Source organism: Manis javanica, chromosome 11 (assembly GCF_040802235.1).
Source record: "Manis javanica isolate MJ-LG chromosome 11, MJ_LKY, whole genome shotgun sequence".
Lineage (NCBI taxonomy): Eukaryota > Metazoa > Chordata > Mammalia > Pholidota > Manidae > Manis > Manis javanica.
The window spans coordinates 27,482,400-27,507,735 of record NC_133166.1 but is presented as its reverse complement, the minus strand read 5'-3'; the positions used below and the strand labels follow the sequence as shown (position 1 = coordinate 27,507,735).

The 25,336-nt window shown below is 39.3% G+C and overlaps 1 protein-coding gene across 2 annotated transcripts in view; it reads left to right on the top strand.

Annotated features, from left to right (window-relative positions):
- The window catches only part of LOC108399710 (interferon-induced very large GTPase 1-like), a 66,119-nt gene that overhangs the window by 26,678 nt on the left and 14,105 nt on the right, over nt 1-25,336 (top strand). For both annotated transcript variants that reach the window (XR_012122593.1, XR_012122592.1), the window contains exons 3-4: nt 2,826-2,900; nt 6,479-6,653. The gene's annotated coding sequence lies outside the window, so the exon portion shown is untranslated. The remainder of the gene's footprint in view (nt 1-2,825; nt 2,901-6,478; nt 6,654-25,336) is intronic.

Sequence of the window (25,336 nt, the reverse complement as noted above, 5' to 3'; positions counted from 1 at the left end):
AAGGGCAAAATAACAGTCAGTGAGAAGGCTGCTTACCATACACAAGCAGAAAAAGGCAAGAACAAAGGATCAGAAGGTAAGGGTGGTCACCCAGACAAACAGACATACCCTTGCTCAAAACTCACTGACTAAAAGGATGACTAAGTCCCCAGGATTAAGGACCCTGCAGCACTGGCAGGTATATACTGTAATGGTTCCTAAAAGGACCTACAGTAATTTACTCAGATAACGATAACTGGGGAAAGAGGATTATTGAACACAAGGTCTGAGTTGACACTGACATCTAGAGAAACAAATCATCATTATTAATAAATAGGGGCCAGGTAATAAGTGAGGTCCTAGCTAAAGTCAAGCTTACAGCCAGTCCACTGGGTCCACAGACCCACACAGGATCTGTCCCCAGCCCCCAAGTATATAATGAGGAATGACAAATTTGGCATTTGGACTAATCCCCACATTGGGTCCTTGTCCTATGAGGTAAGAGCTATAATAATAAAAAAGGCTAAGCATAAACCTTCAAAATTCCCCTCCACCCTAGCCAAGATAGTAAGTCTTTTAAAAAATCAAAACCAAAGAGATGGCCAAGATTAGCACTCCCTCTAAAAATCTAAAGGGGTGATGGTTTTTATCCTATCTCCATTTAGTTTGCCAGTCTGGTACCTGCAATATCAGATGGATCCTGAAAAATTTTTGTAAACTGCCAGCCTCAATCAAGGGGTAGCCCCCATTTCAGGTTCTGCACTGGACATGGTAACATGGCTAGAGCAGATTAATAAAGGCTCAGGTACATGTATGTGCCATTAATTTGGCAAATGAATTCTTTTCTATTTCAGTGACAAAAAAAACAAAAGAAACAGTTCACATTCATGTGGAATGGACAAAAATATTTAAAATATTTACTTATAGTTTTGCCCCAGGGCTCTATTAATTCTCCTATTTTCTATCATAACATAATCCAAAAAGATAGGGAACATTCCACAGAACATTACATTGATCCAGTATATGGATGACATCATGCTGATTAAGCAAGAGAAACAAGAGGTGGCTAGTGAGTTGGTGGTCTTATTAAGATATGCACTTCAGAGGGTGAGAGATAAACCCTACAAAGAATCAGGGGCCTGACACATAATGAAAGATGTTAGGGGCCCAATGATCAAAATAGTAAAAGACGAATAACTGCATCATGCATTTCCTACCATAAAGAACAAAGCAAGCACCTAGTAGGCATCTCTAAGTTCTGGAAGCAACATATTCCACACCAAGGAATACTCATCTGGCCCATAAACCAGATGACAAGGAAGAATGCCAGCTGTGAATGGGGTACAGAGGAGGAAAGGACTATGTAAGTATATTCAGGCTATAGTACAAACTGACCAACTGCTGGGTCATATGAGCCAGTCTTTGGTGCTGGGGGTGTCAGTTTTGGTAAGAGATTCACTATGGAGTTTGTGGCAGGGATCAGCAAACTCTGACCCATGGCATGCCACTTTTGTCAGTAAAAATTGTTTTATACAAATAAAGACATGTTCATTCATTTGCATATTATCTATAAAATGTTTTTATACTACACAAGCAGAGTTGAGTAACTGTAACAAAAAACATATGTCCAAAAAAGGCTTAAACTTTTACTATCTGGCCCATTACAAAAAAAAAAAAGTTTGCTTATGCTTGGTTTATGGTAAGCCCCAGTGAGAAAATCATAATGCAGAATTCTGAAGTAAGGTCATGCCATCAGTAACAGAGAATTATATGCCTTTTGAGAAACAGCTCCTGATCTGCTATTGATTCCTGGTGGTTTATGGAATGCTTGATCATGAAGCATGATCATGTGACTGAAATTGCTCATTTTGAGCTAGGTTATGTTGGACTAACCAAGGTATACAATCAGAAAGGCCCTGCAGCAGTCTATCATAAGGTGCAAATGGTATATCCAAGACCAAGTTTGAGCAGGAATAAGGCATGAGTTAATATGAACAGCCAGCCCAGATCCCTATATCACCTACCATGGGTTGCACCAAGACCCCTCCCCAAGCTCAAATCTATGATTTTATGGGGGTCACCTAAAAAAGCTGAAGGAAAAGGAAAAAGCTCAAGCTTGATTTATGAACAGGTCGACTTGATATTGGGTATATCCTGTGAATGGATGGTGGCTGCCTTAAAGCCACATTCATAAACAGCCTTGAAAAGCAGTACAGAAGAAAAATCTTCCCATCTGGAAAAATTTTAAATGTTGCTTTTGGTCATTGACTTATGCAAATAGAAGCAGAATGAGGTGAGAATATATTCATATTCCTATGCAGTGGCCAAAAGGATGACTGGCCAGTCCAAGTCCTAAAGGAAATGTACAGAGAGATCAGAAATAAGAGGGTCTTGGGTACAGCACGTGGATGGACATGTGGCAGTGAGCACGAAGTATGAAGATTTTTATATCACACATGCCCACCAGAAAGCAACCACTAATAAAAAGGCACCAGGTTGGCAAAATGACTTCATCAGTTGATGTTACCTATTCTTCCTCATCAGACTCCCAAGAATCGGCATGACAGAAACACAAATGAAATTGTTATGACAGTAGGTAGGCTATGCATGAACCCAATAACAGGAACTTCCACTTACCAAGGTTAATCCAGCTACTGCCTTGAATATCCAACCTCCAGGAACAGAGACCTATGCTGAGTCACAAATATGCCATTAGTCCTCAAAGAAGTCAAATGGACACATGGTGGCAAATTCATAGTACTCCTTCCATCCTGGAAGGGCCAACACTTCATCTTCATGGGGATAGATACCTATTTCAAGTGTGGGTTTGCTTTTCCTGCCTGCAGGGCCTTGATCAGAACTACCATCTCTAGAGGCTTACAGAATACCTGATCTACAGGTCTGGATCACGACAGCTGAAGGTGAGTTCAGAAATCTAGAATTGATAGTGGAAATGAGAGAAGTTATCTTTGTTTACACTCCCAAGACCAACTGAAGTGATGCAAGCTATAGTTCACCACTAACTCTCCCCTTTCAAGTTTTTCCTCAAGAAAAGGGGTCTACAGACTTCAAGGAGAGGTTGTTGGCCAAATATGTTTGTAAAAGTAAATCTATGTGGCATAAGAAGTGGCATGGAGATACACCACTTAGACCTCATTCAAAAGAACCAGTTGTGAGGAACATAGCTGACTCACAGCCTCCAGTTGCCACCTTTTTGGATCTACCATGGTGTTCCCACTGAGGCCACACCTCTCCCAGGATGCTCCTACTCAATGACTGAGCATGACAAGGCCCAAGCCTGCAAAGCAATCTTTGCTTAGGATTCTTTAAAGTCCTGGCCAGGACCTTCTCTAAACTCACTGTGACCTGACACTCTTTTTACCCAGTACTTCCTTCCCTTTCTCCTTTCTCAGACTTACAATGTTGTTTGAAGGCCTTCTTTGCCTATTATTGCTCTCTCCCCCTGTATCCTTCATAGGCATTTCCTCAAATAAATCTCTTAACATGTTGTGGATAAAATTGCAACAGTTCCAGATTCCCTTGCCTGGACTTAATGAATCTCCATATCAATAGGTGTTTCCAAGGGGTGGAGACAAGTATACATTTCCATATCAGTAGGTAATTACAAGGGGGAGCAAGAGTATACCTGGACTGGAGAGGTTGGGTGGGGTCCCTTTTTTCTGCAGCCAGGTCATGAGAGACACGGGTGAGCAGAAGTGGACAACTCCTAGTAAGGAATAAACAGGTTTCACCCACTTTATTTCTCCCTTTGACTGATTTTGGTTTCAAAGGTTATTTTGCCCTGGGATTTTCTCCCTGGAGTTACATATGTCTAGTCCCATCTTTATACCTGCTTCTTGAAGAAACAAACTCATGCATACCCCTTACATTTTTTTTTGGTATCATTAATGTACAATTACATGAGCAACATTATGGTTACTAGACTCCCCCCATTATTAAGTCCCCACCACATACCCTATTACAGTCACTGTCCATCAGTGTAGTAAGATGCTGTGGAATTACTACTTGTCTTCTCTGTGTTATACTGCCTTCCCCATGCCCCCCACCCTACATTTTGTGTGCTAATAGTAATGTCCCTTTTTCCCCCTTATCCCTCCCTTCCCACCCATCCTCCCCAGTCCCTTTCCCTTTGGTAACTATTAGTCCATTCTTGGGTTCTGTGATTCTGCTGCTGTTTTGTTCCTTCAGTTTTTGCTTTGTTCTTATACTCCACAGATGAGTGAAATCATTTGGTACATGTCTTTCTCTGCCTGGCTTATTTCACTGAGCATAATACCCTCTAGCTTCATCCATGTTGTCGCAAATGGTAGGATTTGTTTTCTTCTTATGGCTACATAATATTCCATTGTGTATATGTACCTCATCTTCTTTATCCATTCATCTATTGATGGACACTTAGGTTGCTTCCATTTATTGGATATTGTAAATAGTGCTGCAATAAACATAGGGGTGTATATGTCTTTTTCAAACTGGATTCCTGCATTCTTAGGGTAAATTCCTAGGAGTGGAATTCCTGGGTCAAATGGTATTTCTATTTTTAGTTTTTTGAGGAACCTCCATACTGCTTTCCACAATGGTTGAACTAATTTACATTCCCACCAGCAGTGAAGGAAGGTTCCCCTTTCTCCATATCCTTGCCAACATTTGTTGTTGTTTGTCTTTTGGATGGTGACCATCCTAACTGGTGTGAGGTGATATCTCATTGTGGTTTTAATTTGCTTTTCTCTGATGACAAGCAATGTGGAGCATCTTTTCATGTGCCTGTTGGCCATCTGAATTTCTTCTTTAGAGAAGTGTCTCTTCAGATCCTCTGCCCATTTTTTAATTGCATTATTTGCTTTTTGTTTGTTGAGGTGTATGAGCTCTTTATATATTTTGGATGTCAACCCCTTATCAGATACGTCATTTATGAATATATTCTCCCATATTGTAGGATGCATTTTTGTTCTACTGATGGTGTCCTTTGCTGTACAGAAGCTTTTGAGTTTGATATAGTCCCACTTGTTCATTTTTGCTTTTGTTTCCCTTGCCTGGGGAGATATGTTCATGAAGAAGTCACTCATGTTTATGTCCAAGAGATTTTTGCCTATGTTTTTTTCTAAGAGTTTTATGGCTTCATGACTTACATTCGGGTCTTTGATCCATTTTGAATTTACTTTTGTGTATGGGGTCAGACAATGATCCAGTTTCACTCTCTTACAAGTAGCTGTCCAGTTTTGTCAACACCAGCTGTTGAAGAGACTGTCATTTCCCCATTGTATATCCATGGCTCCTTTATCATATATTAATTGACCATATATGCTTTGGTTAATATCTGGACTCTCTATTCTGTTCCACTGGTCTATGGGTCTGTTCTTGTACCAGTACCAAATTGTCTTGGTTACTGTGGCTTTGTAGTCGAGCTTGAAATTGGGAAACAAGATCCCCCCCCCACTTAATTCTTCCTTCTCAGGATTGTTTTAGTTATTCAGGGTCTTTTGTGGTTCCATATGAATTTTAGAACTATTTGTTCCAGTTCCTTGAAGAATGCTGCTGATATTTTGATAGGGATTGCATTGAATCTGTAGATTGCTTTAGGTAGGATGGCCATTTTGACAATATTAATTCTTCCTAGCGAAGAGCATGGGATGAATTTCCATTTATTAGTGTCCTCTTTAATTTCTCTTAAAAGAGTGTCTTGTAGTTTTCAGGGTATAGGTCTTTCACTTCCTTGGTTAGATTTATTCCTAGGTATTTTATTCTTTTTGATGCAATTGTGAATGGAATTGTTTTCCTGATTTCTCTTTCTGCTAGTTCATCATTAGTGTATAGGAATGCAACAGATTTCTGTATATTAATTTTGTATCCTGAAACTTTGCTGAATTCAGATATTACCCCTTATATTTTTATTCAGTTAAAATATGTTGGAGATCTCTCATTATCAACACACACATAACTGTTTTATTCTATTCATTGCTTCAGTGATATACAAACTTTTATTTAACCAGATACTGATGGAGATTTAGGGCTATTTCCTAATTTGACTATTACAAAAATAAGAGTACTGCAATGATTAATATATCTGAAGAACAGTTTTCATTTAAGTGGAACTGCTGAATCATAGGGTAAGTAATTTTTTTTCTTAGATATTGCAGTATCTACCACACTCTGCCTTTGTCTGTTTCTTCACACCCTTGCCAACCCCACTACATTATCAAATTTATTAAAATAAAATCTCACATTTTAAAATGTGTTATCTGTTGGTGGTATTAGGATCCATTCACTTACTGACAATCTATTTATACTCTCTTTTCCTTTCTACTGACCATTCTTGTAATTTGCTTCTTTTTCTATTGCATTGTGGTGGGTTTTGTTTATTTATTTATAAGACCTTTTTTATGTTAAGAAATTAGTACTTTATCTCACATAGAGGTTACAAATATTAATTTCCATTTAATAACTTTCCCTTGACTTTCATATTCTACTTCTTAACTTTCAGAAATATAGTTTGTGGGAAGTAACATCATCAAGATGGTGACACAGGGTGTTCCTGACTTCACTCCCCATCACAAGAAGAACAAGACACTCCTGACAGAATCCTAGAACACAGTGGTGAAGCTGACACACCCACGCCCCACCGCAGCACAGAGACCATGACAGACCGCATCACACAGGTAAGAGAAATACTACACGTTGACCACATTGCCCCTCCCCCAGGCCAGTGCCACACCATGTGATGAGGTCTCCCCTGAGCCTCTGCTTCCTCCAGTGGGGAAAGAAAATCCAGGGGGGACAGCCAACAACCTAGGCCCCTAGCACTGTGGGTCACTTTGTGGAAAGCCCCACTCTGACCTTGCCCCATGGGGATTTCAGGAGAATCTTCAACACTAGGAATCTGTGACAGAAAAGAGGCAAGGGGCTTGTGACAACCAAGACATAGATGTTGGCTGACTGACTCATAACTGCAGTGCCCAAGTGGTAATCCCAACCAGTGATTTTGCTCATCTGCAGAACCAACAAGTGGCACACTGAGCAGGAAACTAGGGGGCTGGAGAACTACCTGATTCTGATCCTCAAACTAGGAGTCTTGCCAGCTGTAAAGCCTAGTTTGCCCATGTCCAGCAAGAAGCTGACTCACAGCCCCATCCCCTGTGGAGAGTGTTGTCTAGTCCCATCTGACTAGAAGGGCTGGTAACAACTCCTGGAAGCTGTGTAGCCCAGCAGAACTCAAGTTGAGAGGCAGCTGGGCAGAGCTGATAGTTTGCAGAGCAATGCTAGTGCTCCTGTTCGGTCAGAGGGCATGGTCCTATTCAATCAGCTTAAGCTAAGACAACAAACAGCTGTACTGGCTTTAGAGCTGCTTCTCCCACTGAGCAAAGGCAGGGACTCTAATTCATAGTCCCATTCATGGCTGAATACAGCCTTCTGCCTGTTTGACCATGAACCTAACCAGAGCACATGGGAAGCTGCATAACCCATTCAACAGCTTTACATACACTTGAACAGAGAATACAGAGTTTTGCTTCCCCAACTGCAAAGCAGAACTGGTGACCTCACCTGACCAGGGAATTCAGTATGCAATCTTGCCTGATTCAAGTCTGTGAACACTCCATATATCCCTGGGTCCCATCTCGCTGCCCCTACTACTGCATATGTACCCAGTCCCAACCATCTATTCAGTTGTGAGACATATATAGATAATATGCAATGTAATATTATTCAGCCATAAAAAATGAGGAAATTCTACCATTTTAAACAGTACAGATAGACCTTGAAGGCATGATAAGGGAAGTAAGTTAGAGAACGGCAAATACTGTATGATCTCATCTATATGTGGAGTCTAAAACAAAACAAAACTCATATAAAAAGAGATCATAGTTGTGGTTATGTAGTAGACAGTGGGGGCAGGGGGATTGGAGGAAGGTGATCAAAAGGTACAAAATTACTGTTATATGACAAATGTAATGTACAACACGATAACTATAATCAGTTTAAATTAATTCTATGATATATAGGAAAGTTGTTAAGAGAGTGTGGGTAAAATTGCAGTATTTCCAGAATCTCTCACTTGGCCTTGTGCATCTCCCTATCGATAGCTGATTACAAGGGAGAGAGAGGGCATAGCTGTACTGGAAAGGTTGGCTGGGGTCCCTTTTTGCAGCCAGGTCACGAGAGACATGGGGGAGCAGAAGTGGACAACTGCTTGTAAGAAATAAACAGCTTCCCCCAGTTTATTTCTCCCTTTGACTGATTTTGGTTTCAAAGGCATTTTGCCCTGGGCTGGGAAAATATATTTCCCCAGGAGTTACATCTGGCAGTAGTCAGCAGGACCTCTGAACCCAAAATCTGTCTTTATGGGTGCAATCCTTGGGCGGGCTACCTCTAGAGATGGGGAGGAGATACCTAGAACTCCCCCGTGGATGGTGGGGAGGCCCCAGTGGCTGCTGCGGTGGAGGGTGCAGTTTTACCCAGGAACCCCCCTATCTATGGAGCTTCCAATTGGGGAGCCTCTAGTAGGGAACTGGTCTAGGGTAAAGCACCTCCTAGAGGGGTGGGGCCTTCCCCAGAACTGGGGAAGAATAGAGACACCGGAAGCTGTGAAATTAGCCCTCTGTGAGACAGAAGACTGCTTAGTGGCCCTGAGTGGCCATGTAGCAGCTGGGATTGTGGGATATGTTTCTCGAGATATTGGAAAGGGTTACTGAGGCGAGAGAGAGAGACTTCGGCAGGACAGAGACACACTTCAGCATCTTGGAGGAGCTGGGTGATGACCTATGGGATGCTCTTAAGAAAGAGAAACAGTTATTGAGATGACCGGTTGTGCTCTTGGAAGATAAGTTAGCAGTGATGGAGGAGGCAGCCAGAGAATCCGTGTTGCAGGAGGTTGGGGGGGGAGGAAAGAGCGGTGTCTTTAGCCCCAGAGACGATAGAGGAGGTGTTGGAAGAGGATGAGGGGGTGGGGCAGAGGGCTGTCTGTTGCCAAGGCCACAGCCAGGTACACCAGCCTGCCAGGTTGTAATTAAGAAAATAAAAATGCAAAAACCATGGGCTCCTCAGTGGGAGAAGCCACCACCTCCCCAGGCTGTGGAGCACTCCATGCTCTGCCCCTATACCCAGGATGAGCTGGTAGACATGAGGGTCCAGTTTCAGCAGAAGCTGTCGGAACCTCTGCCTACATGGCTTTTGCATCTATGGGATATGGGGGTGGAAAACATTGTTATGTTGGGTTCTGAAATGCATAGACTGGCTTCCCTGATGACTCATCCTTCCTTCTTTCAAGCAGTTGCAAAGTGCCCATCACACCTCAAGGAATCAAGTGCTTCTGGCTTGACTAACAGCAGCCATCAGGGCAGTTGGGCCTAATCAGGGTGATTTGCCATATTTACTCACTAGCTGAAAAATTTATGCAGAGCTCTAGCAGGTGTTACGGGAGCTGGGTGTGAAAAATACCTATAATATAGATCCCCAGGGCCCCAATGAGGAGTCGTTCAAAGTAGGAACAAGAAATCTGGTGCTCCGTACAGCTCCCCCATCTCTCTCTGGGTCCCTAGTGACTACTCTTGTCCCCCTCATAGGGCAAACCATAAGTGAGGCTACTCGTACTTTGGCAGATCTAGGGGAGGTTGAAACAATAAGAACACGGAAGTACAGGCTATGACTGAAAGGAGAGTTGCAAAGGGCCCTGTGAAGGTCTTGAGGACCCAGATGTGGGTTGATTTGATAAAGGCTGGGTAGTGAAAGAAAAACTTGGTGGGCAGCCCAGTAGGATCTTGTTAGAATTGTGGCACCAATTAAAGCCAGAGCAGCGGTTCCAGCCACTGAGGTCCAGGACACAGAAGCCGGAGGCAAAGTCCCACGTCCTGACTGTGTCCCTGCAAGAACTTCCCGGGGGACAGTGCTCAGGATCCACCTGTGCCCTCACCCCCACAGGAGGATATTGGATGTTGCAGTTTGACTAAGGAAGGGTCAAGGCCCCACCTTGGGGGATGTGGTGGGGACCGGAGGCCACATGTAGAATAAGCAATTCATTGGTCTCCTGTGAATGTACAACGTGTCCTGGCACTGGTGGACACAGGAGCTGAGTGTTCTCTGATTTATGACAACCCTGAGCATTTTCCCAGGACCTGTGCTGTGATAGATGGCTATGGGGTAAGGCAATGAGAGTGAAGAAAGCCCAAATCCCATTGGGGATAGGGCATTTACCCCAAAGGAGTATGCCGTGTATATTTCTCCCATCCCTGAATATATTTTGGGGGTGGATACCCTGCAGGGTCTATGGTTACAGACCACTGCAGTTGAGTTCAGGCTGTGGGTACGTGTGGTAAAGGCAGTTCTAAGGGGACATGCTCAGCACCTGTCTCTATCTCTGCCTGTACCTGGGCAGGGGACAGATAGTAGGCAATATAAATTGCCTGGGGGACACAAGGAAATTGGAGAAACTCTACAGGAGTTGAAGAAAGTGGGCATCATAAGGCCCACTCATAGTCCTTTCAATTGGCTCCTGGTGTATGACCATGCACTACAGGGAACTGAATAAGTGCATGCTTTGCTGCTGTCCCCTCTTTGCATGCTGCTGTCCCCTCTATAGCAGCCCTTATGGACACCCTCAGTCATGAACTAGGGACATATTATTATGTTGTGGACCTTTCTAATGTTTTCCTCTCTACTGACATAGCACAGGAAAGTCAGGAACATTTTGCCTTCATGTGGGAAGGCTGGCAGTAGATATTCACTGTCCTTCCACAGGAATACCTCCACAGTCCCACCATTTGTCACAGACTTGTAGCCCAGAACTTGGCCACATGGAAGAAACCACAATGATGTGGCTGTATCACTACACTGATGATGTCATGCTCACATCTTATTCTCTTGAAGATTTAGAAGGGGCAGTTCCTAGACTGCTGCAACATCAATAAGAGAAAGGATGGGCTGTGAATAGCACCAAGGTTCAGGGACCTCGTTTGTCAGTAAAGTTCTTGGGGTTGTCTTGTTGGGTAAAACTAAAGTTATTTCAGAAGCAGTCATAGACAAGGTCCAGGCTTTCCCAACCCCTGCCAATGTGGCCCCTGGCTGCAGCTGCTGCATGATGACTGCTCTGAACTCCCTACCCATTCAGCTACTGACTGCCTGTGGAATGGGTGAGCTATGGACTAAATCTGCATAGGACTTTGAATTTAGCTGAATTCTCCAGATTGAGGATTATCATAATTTTTTTGCTGTTGTAATTGTATGTTATTAGTCGGTTACAGTGCTCCAGATGGAATCTAAAACAAAACAAAATTCATATCAAAAGAGATCAGACTTGTGGTTATGTGCAGACAGTGGGGGCAGGGGGGTTGGAGGAAGGTGATTAAAAGGTACAAAATTCTTGTTATAAGACAAATCAGAACTAGAAATGTAATGTACATGATAACTATAATCAGTCAAAATTAATTCTATGATATATAGGAAAGTTCTTGAGAGAGTAAATCCTAAAAGTTCTCATCACGAGGAGAATTTTTTTTCTTTTTCTTCTTTCTTTTCTTTTTATTATATGTATATGAGATAATGGATAAAATAGTCCTACTTTATTTTATGGAGATAAAATACCAAACGTATTTTGGTAATCATTTCATAATATATGTAAATCAAACCATCATGCTGTATGCCTTAAACTTATACAGTGATGCATATCAATTATTTCTCAATAAAACTGGAAGAAAAAAGAAAGAAATTTTACATCATCACATATATAGGTCTTTTTCTTTGTGGCATATGGTTTTGTTTATTGCTTAGAATGGAATTCTCCACTCAGTTATAATAACAGTAACAACAAGAATAATAATAAATGATCTTATTTTCTTCTAGAACATTTAGTAACTTTTTGAGTTTAAAATTTGACCCTTCTGCAAATTATTTTATTTTATTGTGGCCATGTGTTTTCTTAATAATCCATCTATTTGCCACTGATTTTAAATAACAGTTTAATTACTGAGTAAATATGAATCCTTGTATGAACTTCCAACTCTGCCTATTAATGAACCTGCACCAAATTCTTTTTAAATATGAAGTTTTCTTTTCTTTGTGACTATCTGGCAAGGCTAATACACCTGCATATCTTCTTTTTCATAATTTTCTGACTACTCATGCTTTTTTCTGAATATATAGACTTACCTAATTCCAAAAACAATCTTGATATATTTATTGAGATTGACTTAAATGTACATTAAATTTAAGAAAAATATATTTCTTTACAGCAATGAAGCCTCTTAAGAAAAACATGTCATTTATTCAAGTCTTCATTTATATACCACACAAAAGCTTTAGAGATTCCTTCAGATCAGTTCTACATTTATCATTAAGTCTATTCCAGCTTCTTGTCTCTGTGGTTGCCATTGCATATGAGATTTTCTTTTCTATTATGCTTTTTGACCAGGTATTGTTTGTACATAACAAACTCATTGTTTTTTATATTAACTTTAGAAAGCAATAACAGAATAGCTTTATTTATTCTAGTAATTCTCAATCGATTTTATTGCTTCACAGATTTACAAGTTTAGCATTTGTAAACATGGCACCCATTCTCTTTCCATTTGTGTAACTCATTTTTTTCTTAGAAAATCTTATTAATTTGTAAATATAACAATGTTAAATACATGATCATAGTATCATAGTAAAGTAGGGAGTATCTTTGTCTTCTTAGCTTTAGCGGAAATGCTTTTGATTTTTCACTTAAAGATAACATGAGTTTCTTATGTGAAAAATGTATTTTTACCATACTACAAAAGTATCTATGTAGTCCTACTTTATTAAGAATTTTAATCATAAATGTATATAAATTTTATGAAGTTCATCTTCTGTACCCATGGAGAAAATAATATTAGTATTTCCTAATAATGAACAAGCCATATTTGGCTCTGGTGTACTTTATTTTTTAATGTTTCAGATTCTATTTGCTAAGTGTAATTAGAATGTTGACCTAATTTTTTGTGAAATTAATATGTATATTTTTAATGACTTTGTCAGCTTATAATAATAATAATAATAGCAACCACAGTAACAATATCAAACATCTCTTAAGCACTTAATCTGTGCCAAAGGATTTTAGATGTATTAACTCACTTATGCCTGACAACAGCTTTATCCCCTCTTTACTAGTAAGAAACTGAAGCACAGGGAGGTTAAATAACTTGTTTAATATCATACTGCTACTAGATGAAGAGGCCACGATTTGAATCCAGGCAGCCTAATTCCAATGCCCCTAAACTTTAACCTATAGTATTTGTAAAAATAATTAGGTTTTCCTCCTCTTTTTAACTTGGAAATTGTCCTTCTATCATTGGCACTATTTTTCCTTGAATCTTGCGCCTGATTAATTTATCATTCCACTCCATTTTTAAGAGGAGGAGAAAGACAAAGGCAATGTTTGACAACTTTCTCTATTTATTTCATGGCAACTATTTTATTTAGATTTTCTATCTCTTTAATATATATGGCTCAAACAAACTGCATTTAGAACAAGATTTCCAGTGGCCTAAAAAGTCTAGGAAATAGCTATGCAATGTAAAGTATTGACAACAGCATATACACATATATATGCAATATAGATATGTTGACAGATACAGACATGTGAACTAACATATATGGAAGAGGATATTTTGTCTAAAGTAAACTTTCCCAACAATACCTTGAAAAACCCTGAGATCAAAGATAGCTGGATCACGGAGTTAAGAGTGCTTCTGGTATGCTCAGGGTGGAAATCAAAGAACTGCAGAAAAGCTCTGAGCCAGTCTCAGTGATCAGAGCTGTGGCATTTGATTCTGGGATAAAGCCACAAGAAAAATTCTCTCATTAGAGAAAGAGAGTTATAAGAAAAACTTCCAGAGGCAGAATCAGGGTTAACCTCCAGCCTTCACAATGACAGAGAATCTAAGTACCTGGGCAACAGTAGAGCAGCCAACCTGAGTACACTTGCCTTCTCATAATTAGCCTCTGCATTTGCTATTGGGAGAATACCCTGGGGATAATCATTCCATCTATCAACACAGGTCAGTCCAACTGAAAGTAACCAAAATAGGTGCAGAAAACAAACAGAAAGAAAGAAACTAAGCTGAACACAGACCTAACCCAAGTACACAGTTAATACTAAAGCAGAAGATTGTAAAGTAAGTAAAATTAATGTCGTTTTCCCAGAGAAATGGGAATTTTTGGTAACTTGGAAAACAGTTTGTCAGTTTCTCCAAATGTTAAAGAGCTACCATATGATCCAGCAATTTCATTCCTCCATTGATACCCAGGAGAAATGAAACATGGCTGCACAAAAACTTATTCATAGATGTTTGTTTTGGAGGTGATGAAAATTATCTAAAATTAAATTATGACGATGGTTACATAACACTAAATATACTAACAAACACTAAAGTGTGCACTTTTTTTTTTGAGAATGCATCTCTCATATTTATTGATCAAATGGTTGTTAACAACAATAAAATTCTGTATAGGGGGGTCAATGCTCAATGCACAATCATTGATCCATCTCAAGCCTAATTCTCGTCAGTCTCCAATCTTCTGAAGCATAACGAACAAGTTCTTACATGGTGAATGAATTCTTACATAGTGAATAAGTTCTTACATGGTGAACAGCCCTTATACTGTACATCACAGAAACTTTTGGTTTTGATCACGCATTATGAACTATAAACAATCAGGTCAAATATGAATATTCGTTTGATTTTTATACTTGATTTATATGTGGATCCCACATTTCTCCCTTTATTACTGTTATTATTTTTATTTTTAATAAAATGCTGAAGGGGTAGGTAGATGCAAGATAAAGTTAGAAAACATAGTTTAGTGTTGTAAGAGAGCAATTGTAGATGATCAGGTGTGTGCCTGTAGACTATGTGTTAATCAGAGCTAGACAAGGGCAATAAAACATCCACGGGTGCAGAAGCTTTCTCTCAAAACAGGGGGGGGGGTGAGGTTCTAAGCTTCACCACTGTTCTTCCCTGATTTCTCACCTGATGGCCCCCCTGCGACTGTGCCTGTCTTAGGTTGTTCCTCCCTTGAGGAATCTTACCCGTCTCTGGCTAACCAGTCATCTTCTGGGGCCATACAGGGAAATGTAAAGTTGGTAAGTGAGAGAGAAGCCATATTGTTTGAAAAGGTTAGCTTTTCACTTCTTTGCAGATTTATGCCCTGTGGCTTCTATGCCCAGCACTTGTCTTGAGGTATCTTTACCACCTGGAGGAATTATGATGCTCAGTAAATTCGATATGAGGCACGAATTCTATTTAAGGGTTGTAATTAGGAAGGAAGAAGAAAAGCTATAGAGGTAGCATATGGAAGAAAACATGGGAGGATTGATTATTTCTTTGACATATCTTCTTGTAGAGTACCTTAAACATGTATAGGTTTTAAACTACCAACTAACTTGCGCTCACATATTAACATAATAGGAATACGGTGACATAAACAAAGCAAATCTATAATTACCATCCATCTCCAGTGAAGCCAAGAAAACCATTTAGGCACCCTAGGCATTTGTGAAAATTTGTCTATGATATGATGGATATTGTCCAACTGTACTTGAACACTCTGAGAGAAATCAGACAAATTAAAGCAACCCATTTCTGGGATCTGTTCACATCCCATATGTTCTTTTAACCCTAGATAGTCTATAGTCGTAAGATTTTTGAGCGCTACAACTTGCACCCCTCCCAACTCCTGGTTGAGTTCCAACAGTACAGATCCGGTCAAATTCGTTGTCTCACTGTATGCACATGCCAGCCTAGACATCTCCCTCCTCATTCCAATGGCAAGTCCAGGAAACGGTGGGATGGACGCAGCCACAACCGCAGCATCGACCGGATCCCTGTGGAGGCTTTTTGATGATCATCCCCCGGCATGAGTCCTCCAGAGAGTGCTGATGCCGGAAGCTCCTCCTCATATCGTATCTTAGTTCATTTTCTGGGTAGCCAAGCTAGGCCCTGATCTTCTGTTCATCCATTTTTGGATTCTATAATTCCGCTGATGTTTTGTTCCTTCAGTTTTTCCTTTGTTCTTATACTCCTCAGATGAGTGAAATTATTTGCTATTTCTCTTTCTCCACTTGGCTTATTTCACTGAGCATAATACTCTCCAGCTCCATCCATGTTGCTGCAAATGGTAGGATTTTCCCTCTTCTTATGGCTGAGTAGTATTCCATTGTGTATATGTACCACATCTTCTTTATCCATTCATCTACCGATGGACATTTAGGTTGCTTCCAATTCTTGGCTATTGTAAATAGTGCTGCAATAAACATAGGGGTGCATCTGTCTTTCTCAAACTTGATTGCTGCATTATTAGGGTAAATTCTTACGAGTGGTATTCCTGGGTCAAATGGTAGGTCTGTTTTGAGTATTTTGATGAACCTCCATACTGCTTTCCACAATGGTTGAACTAATTCACATTCCCACCAGCAGTGTAGGAGGACTCCCCTTTCTCCACAGCCTCGCCAACATTTGTTGTTGTTTGTCTTTTGGATGGCAGCTATCCTTACTGGTGTGAGGTGATACCTCATTGTAGTTTTAATTTGCATTTCTCTGATAATTAGTGATGTGGAGCATCTTTTCATATGTCTGTTGGCCATCTGTATTTCTTTTTTAGAGAACTGTCTGTTCAGTTCCTCTGCCCATTTTTTAATTGGGTTATTTGTTTTTTGTTTGTTGAGGCATGTGAGCTCTTTATATATTCTTGATGTCAAGCCTTTGTCGGATCTGTCATTTTCAAATATATTCTCCCATACTGTAGGGTTCCTTTTTGTTCTATTGATGGTGTCTTTCACTGTACAGAAGCTTTTCAGCTTAATGTAGTCCCACTTGCTCATTTTTGCTGTTGTTTTCCTTGCCCGGGGAGATATGTTCAAGAAGAGGTCACTCATGTTTATGTCTAGGAGGTTTTTGCCTATGTTTTTTTCCAAGAGTTTAATGGTTTCATGACTTACATTCAGGTCTTTGATCCATTTTGAGTTTACCTTCGTATATGGGGTTAGACAATGGTCCAGTTTCATTTTCCTACATGTAGCTGTCTAGTTTTGCCAGCACCATCTGTTGAAGAGACTGTCATTTTGCCATTGTATGTCCATGGCTCCTTTATCAAATATTAATTGACCATATATGTTTGGGTTAATTTCTGGAGTCTCTAATCTGTTCCACTGGTCTGTGGCTCTGTTCTTGTGCCAGTACCAAATTGTCTTGATTACTATGGCTTTGTAGTAGAGCTTGAAGTTGGGGAGTGAGATCCCCCCTACTTTATTCTTCTTTTTCAGGATTGTTTTGGCTATTCGGGGTCTTTGGTGTTTCCATATGAATTTTTGAGTTATTTGTTCCAGTTCATTGAAGAATGTTGTTGGTAATTTGATAGGGATTGCATCAAATCTGTATACTGCTTTGGGCAGGATGGCCATTTTGACGATTTTGATTGTTCCTAGCCACGAGCATGGGATGAGTTTCCATTTGTTAGTGTCCCCTTTAATTTCTCTTAAGAGTGACTTGTAGTTTTCAGAGTATAGGTCTTTTCACTTCTTTGGTTAGGTTTATTCCTAGGTATTTTATTCTTTTTGATGCAATTGTGAATGGAATTGTTTTCCTGATTTCTCTTTCTATTGGTTCATTGTTAGTGTATAGGAAAGCTACAGATTTCTGTGTGTTAATTTTGTATCCTGCAACTTTGCTGTATTCTGATATCAGTTCTAGTAGTTTTGGGGTAGAGTCTTTAGGGTTTTTTATGTACAGTATCATATCATCTGCAAATAATGACAGTTTAACTTCTTCTTTACCAATCTGGATTCCTTGTATTTCTTTGTTTTGTCTGATTGCCGTGGCTAGGACCTCCAGTACTATGTTAAATAACAGTGGAGAGAGTGGGCATCCCTGTCTGGTTCCCGATCTCAGAGGAAATGCTTTCAGCTTCTCGCTGTTCAGTATAATGCTGGCTGTGGGTTTATCATATATGGCCTTTATTATGTTGAGGTACTTGCCCTATATTCCCATTTTGCTGAGAGTTTTTATCATGAATGGATGTTGAATTTTGTTAAATGCTTTTTTTCAGCATCTATGGAGATGATCATGTGGTTTTTGTCTTTCTTTTTGTTGATGTGGTGGATGATGTTGATGGATTTTCAAATGTTGTACCATCCTTGCATCCCTGGGATGAATCCCACTTGGTCATGGTGTATGATCCTTTTGATATATTGTTGAATTCTGTTTGCTAATATTTTATTGAGTATTTTTGCATCTACATTCATCAGGGATATTGGTCTGTAATTTTCTTTTTTGGTGGGGTCTTTGCCTGGTTTTGGTATTAGGGTGATGTTGGCTTCATAGAATGAGTTTGGGAGTATTCCCTCCTCTTCTATTTTTTGGAACACTTTAAGGAGAATGGGTATTATGTCTTCTCTGTGTGTCTGATAAAATTCCGAGGTAAATCTGTCCGGCCCCGGGGATTTGTTCTTGGGTAGTTTTTTGATTACCGTCTCAATTTCTTTGCTCCTAATTGGTTTGTTTAACTTTTGTGTTTCTTCCTTGGTCATTCTTGGGAGGTTGTATTTTTCTAGGAAGTTGTCCATTTCTTCTAGGTTTTCCAGCTTGTTGGCATATAGGTTTTCATAGTAGTCTTTAATAATTCTTTGTATTTCTGTGGAGTCTGTTGTGATTTTTCCATTCTCATTTCTGATTATGTTGATTTGTGTTGATTCTCTTTTTCTCTTAATAAGTTTGGCTAGAGGCTTATCTATTTTGTTTATTTTCTCAAAGAACCAGCTCTTGGTTTCGTTGATTTTTGCTATTGTTTTATTCTCCTCAATTTTGTTTATTTCTTCTCTGATCTTTATTATGTCCCTCCTTCTGCTGACTTTAGGCCTCATTTGTTCTTCTTTTTCCAATTTCGATAATTGTGATGTTAGACTATTCATTTGGGATTGTTCTTCCTTCTTCAAATGTGCCTGGATCGCAACATACTTTCCTCTTAAGACTGCTTTCGCTGCATCCCACAGAAGTTGGGGCTTTGTGTTGTTGTTGTCATTTGTTTCTATATATTCCTTGATCTCTATTTTGATTTGTTCATTGATCCATTGATTATTTAGAAGCATGTTGTTAAGCCTCCATGTGTTTGTGAGACTTTTAGTTTTCTTTGTAGAATTTATTTCTAGTTTTATACCTTTGTGGTCTGAAAAATTGGTTGGTAGAATTTCAATATTGTGGAATTTACTGAGGCTCTTTTTGTGAGCTAGTATGTGGTCTATTCTGGAGAATGTTCCATGTGCACTTGAGAAGAATGTATATCCTGTTGCTTTTGGATATAGAGTTTTATAGATGTCTATTAGGTCCATCTGTTCTAATGTGTTGTTCAGTGCCTGTGTGTCCTTACTTATTTTCTGCCCAGTGGATCTATCCTTTGGGGTGAGTGGTGTGTTGAAGTCTCCTACAATGAATGCATTGCAGTCTATTTCCCTCTTTAGTTCTGTTAGTATTTGTTTCACAAATGCTGGTGCTCCTGTGTTGGGTGCATATATGTTTAGAATGGTTATATCCTCTTGTTGGACTGAGCCCTTTATCATTATGTAGTGGCCTTCTTTATCTCTTGTTACTTTCTTTGTTTTGAAGTCTATTTTGTCTGATATTAGTACTGCCACCCCTGCTTTCTTCTCACTGTTGTTTGCCTGAAATATGTTTTTCCATCCCGTGACTTTTAGTCTGTGCCTGTCTTTGGGCTTGAGGTGAGTTTCTTGTAAGCAGCATATAGATGGGTCTTGCTTTTTTATCCATTCTGTTACTCTGTGTCTTTTGATTGGTGCATTAAGTCCATTTACATTTAGGGTGACTATTGAGAGATATGTACTTATTGCCATTGCAGGCTTTAGATTCGTGGTTACCAAAGGTTCAAGGTTAGTTTCTTTAGTATCTTACTGCCTAACTTAGCTCACTTATTGAGCTGTTATATACACTGTCTGGAGATCCTTTTCTTCTCTCCCTTCTTATTCCTCCTCCTCCATTCTTCATATGTTGTGTGTTTTGTTTTGTGCTCTTTTTAGGAGTGCTCCCATCTAGAGCAGTCCCTGTAAGATGCCCTGTAGAGGTGGTTTGTGGGAAGCAAATTCCCTCAGCTTTTGCTTGTCTGGGAATTGTTTAATCCCGCCATCATATTTAAATGATAGTCGTGCTGGATACAGTATCCTTGGTTCAAGGCCCTTCTGTTTCATTGCATTAAGTATATCATGCCATTCTCTTCTGGCCTGTAGGGTTTCTGTTGAGAAGTCTGTTAGCCTGATGGGTTTTCCTTTATAAGTGACCTTTTTCTCTCTAGCTGCCTTTAAAACTCTTTCCTTGTCCTTGATCTTTGCCATTTTAATTATTATGTGTCTTGGTGTTGTCCTCCTTGTATCCTTTCTGTTGGGGGTTCTGTGTATTTCCGTGGTCTGTTTGATTATTTCCTCCCCCAGTTTGGGGAAGTTTTCAGCAATTATTTCTTCAAAGAGACTTTCTATCCCTTTTCCTCTTTCTTCTTCTTCTGGTACCCCTATAATACAAATATTATTCCTTTTGGATTGGTCACATAGTTCTCTTAGTGTTGTTTCGTTCCTGGAGATCCTTTTATCTCGCTCTATGTCAGCTTCTATACGTTCCTGTTCTCTGGTTTCTATTCCTTCAATGGCCTCTTGCATCTTATCCATTCTGCTTATAAATCCTTCCAGGGATTGTTTCACTTCTGTGATCTCCTTCCTGACATCTGTGATCTCCCCCCAGAGTTCATCCCATTGCTCTTGCATTTTTCTCTGCATCTCTGTCAGCATGTTTATGATTTTTATTTTGAATTCTTTTTCAGGAAGACTGGTTAGGTCTGTCTCCTTCTCAGGTGTTGTCTCTGTGATCTTCGTCTGCCTGTAGTTTTGCCTTTTCATGGTGATAGGGATAGTTTGCAGAGCTGGTACGAGTGACAGCTGGGAGAGCTTTCCTTCCTGTTGGTTTGTGGCCTTCCTCTCCCCCTTCGCAAGGCGCTGGGTTCTCACAGGTGTGGATGTGTTCTGGATGTTGTCCTGTATCCTCTGGTCTCTATTTTAGGAACGAAGTGTGCACTTTAAAAAAGTAAACTTCATGGTATATAAATTATATTTCATATATAATAATAAAACTATTTAAAGAAAAAGTGATTAATAAGCCATCAAAATATCAATATGCCCCAAAATGTAGAAATTGTAGATGCTACAGTATCTAACATCAAGAATAAATCCCCCAAAACAATTAACAACTTGGAAACTTTAAAATATCTCTTTATATAAAGTAGAAATCAAAACTGAAACCACAGACTATTTATAAATGATTGACAACTAGAGTATTACACATTTAGTATATCACAAAATATAGGGGTTATAGAAGGATACCTCAGGAAATTTTGTTCCTTTAGATATATAAAGAAGATTTATTTATATAAATAAATAAAGATAAGATTTTCAAATAATAAAATATATTTATTATTTAAAAAAAATTTTTAATGTAATAAAATGAATATAATTAAAAGCTGTGTCAGAAATAAAAGCTGCATCACTAAAAAAACTAAATATACACTTACTAAATCTTTTGGAAAATCTGAACAAAATAAAAGGGAAATACATATAAATATTAGGAATGAGAGATAGGATATAATACTATAGGTTAGAATCTGAAATATATACATTTCAAGGAAAATATAAATTATAAAATAGGTGTTAAAATTTGGTTTAAAAAGATTAATGAGACCAATAACAGAGAAAACAATGGAAAGTTAAAGATCACTTCACAAAAAAGGTAGTAGGCCTAGGTAGTTTTTGAAGCAATTTCTATCAGGCCCACAAAAATTTAAAGCAATTTCTTTCTATTGGTTTTTTTATATAGGAGAATAGAAAAGAATGGAAGCCTCCAAATTCATTCCATAAGCCTCAACTGATACCCCAATTGAACAAGGATGTCTAGCATACAATAACACACACACACCTCTCCCACATACAGAAAAATTTGCTTTAAAAAAATTGGAAAGAAAAATAGAGCAGAATTTTAAAACAAGAATAGTGGGTACCTTCATATAAATTCCTATGTTAAAAGACTCAAAGAGAAAACCTATACAATTATCTTGGTAATGGTAATGGTAGTGCTACAAGACAATCTAAGAATTATTTAATAACTTTTCCAGTAAATGGTAACTTTTATTATTAATAATTTCTTCAAATCCTGTTCTGAGTAAAGACTCAGACTTATTTTAAATGATCCTTTAATATATATTCCAAATGCTTATTTTGGCGTCAAATTTCCTTCAGATTAAAGTAGTTTAAAACGAATATTTGTTTTGTTTTGTTTTACCTAATCAGCATCTGAATCTGAATCTGAGTCTCTTTTCTAGGCTCCAGGAATTCTCTACTTCAGATATTTGGTGCAAGACCAACCTGCCTTCCCCTAGAAGAGAAAGTGTCAAAAACTAACTTTCCTACCTCCCCTGCCAGCTAGGGCTTGGCACATAAGGTAGGACTAGCCAATCAGATGCCCCCACCTGGGATTTTTGTATCAGAATCCAGTGACTCAAAGAGGCAGATGTAGTAGAAAATGTTTTTCTTGAAAAAGTATCAACAGTGGTGCCACTTTCGATTTTCTGGGGGCCAGTTGCAGCAGTGGCACAGTCAATATCCGCAGAGCAAGTACAGCCTCTCATATTTAGTAGTAAACATAAGCACTGTCACCAGTAGACCAGTTTTTTGTTTTGCTTTGTTTTTGCAGATATTTGCTGTGATTCTGGCTGCACAGCCACCCATTCTTCTGCCCATTCTCTTTTCCCAGACACCCTAAAGATTCTATGAGTTTCTTAAGATCCAGTCAATAGGTTTATCTGCTTTAATCATTCAGTTTCAATTGTTTGAAACTATGAACACTGACAGACATGAGAGTTTACTATTATAACATGAAATTGTAGATTTGTTTATTTGTTTTTAAGAAAAGCCCTATTCTTAACTCATGTAAATCATGCCACGTATACTCTCTACTCATAAGTAAGTGGAATCATCTATATCTATATATTTTGTTAATGAAAGGGAGACAGAGCTCAGTGTACTGAGCCAGCACTGAACTGTTGCTACCCATTGGCAACTTTTTTTTTTTTGGAAGAGAGGGTACATAGGTAAGAAAACAAACCTTCTCCACTCAAGGTATAGTGAAATTAGCTGTTCTTAAACAAACTCCCCCATTCAAGGCATGGTGAAATTAGAAAGACAAATTTAACTCCTGTCCTGAAGAACATCACTATCTACTGAGAAGATGGGACAAATACCAATATTCCCAAGAGCTGCTAGGCACATCCATAAAACTTACTAGCAGACAACAAAAGTGAGAATATAACTCTCAATTTTATATTTATATAAGATTGTATGTTGCATAATTTTAAAATGGGACTCTTAAGTTTTGCTACAGGGTTCCTCCTCTTACTTCCATATTCTATTTAATTGAAAGGACGATCAAAAGAACCACATACACAGACTGGGCTTTCTTGCCAGAGGAACGATTGACATTCTCCCTTCTCCCAGGTTTATTGAGCTATAGAAATTCACATGTCCATTTAGTGTTGCCACCAGCATGGAGGGTGAACAAGTTAGCACACTTTCAGAAATTTGCTCAGCAAAGATATTGAGTTTCTCCAAGGTATGTGGGATACAGATGGGATCCTTTTGAAGAATCCTGCCTAAAAGAGTCACCTCTTTTAGGTGGAATTAGACAACTGGAAATGTACTGTCAGAAGGGGTTAAGGGAAACTCACAAGCAAACTGTACTGTCCAGTCATTAAGACTATGGGGACATTCTGCAGACTGCACAAAAGCACACCACAAGAGGCAGGATTTGAGTATCCTTGGCATGGACTATTCAACAGCTAAGAGAAAAACTACAGCTGCCCTTTACCTCTCACCCCTCCCAAACCAAATAATGAAACTGGGAAGAGGAAAGGAAATACAGCAGTGAAACAAGAAAACAAGCCATGACATCCTTCCCCACTGCCATCCTACGAAATTGTGAATCAAGCCTGAACTTGATGGAGGTGGTTAGGGGTGACCAAAGAGCGCAGCTTAGGATTTGAGGAGGGACAGAAGTTTTGATACTAGATTGGACTGTACTTTTTTTTTTAATGCCTAAGACTTTAGATATTCTAACACTCAAGTTGTTGGGGGCAGTGGGTGAGTTTATTTTACTCAGTTCTCATCCCCACCACAACAAAGAATTGAAGGGCAGAGACACAGTAGTGGAGAAGAGTTAAAGTTTTATTTGAATACATTCCAAGGGAGGAGTGGGCTAGAGTCAACGTAGATAAAGGCAGGCTTATTTGAATAAAGTAGAGAGAAAGGAAAATAGAGGGAGGAAAGGGAAGCTCATTGAATTGCTGCTCAGAATAAGGGCAAGTCCCTTGACAACTCTTAAAGCCAATGTAACCTGATGTCCAGTGTCCATTTGCATCTGCACAGCATGGGAACTAAGTCCCTACAACCCCCGGATTTGGGGGAGCCGCAGACCACTGGATGGAGTGAGATTCTGTTCTGAGAACTTCCCAAAAGCCAAGAAAAGAGATTTTCAGGCAGGCTACTACGTTTATCTATAAGATCTATTGCTGCAGTCCTGTCCAGGTTACCCAGCTGACAGGAACTTGCAAGCCTAAATCAGAGCTCTCAGTAGCCCCTCCCTACTTATCTGAAGTAGGACAGAAAGAGTGACACACTGGAAGAAAGGCAAGTGTGGGCAACCTCAGAGAGGAGGTGCACTTAAGGGTGCAAGGTTTGGGGTTTATAGGGCTTTTTAGAGTAAGGGTCAGCATAAGGCATGATGTGCACAGGTGATTTATAATTCTTTTGGAGTTTTGCCTTAAAATAGGGTTATTTAGGTGACTATGTTCATTTGAGACTTCAACATTCTTTGTCCACATAGGTTTATTTACACTTAGCAGGGCTGTCTCCTGCCCTGGTTACAAAGTTATTTGATTAAGGGGCTGGAAGAAGAGGTAAAAACAGCATAGAGGTTAAGTGAAAGAATAAGGTGGGCCTTTTCACAGGCTAAAGTAAATTTTACAATGGCATGATCTAATTGATACAATGAAGACATGGGTTGTGCTCAGATGCTTTTTATCTGGGGAGTATCTGGACATCTAAGTTACTCCTGGCCTTTAGAACTTCAACTGATTAACTCATTAACTCTGTAAGTCTTTTCTGGCTCTCTAGTTTTATCTGGTTAACTCTTTCAGTGTCTTTTAGTGGGCTTACTGGCTTTATTCTCCTTCTACTCCCACTTACCTGTTTTTCTGCCTAACAAAGTGACTAGACAAGTTATTGGTACTTTCC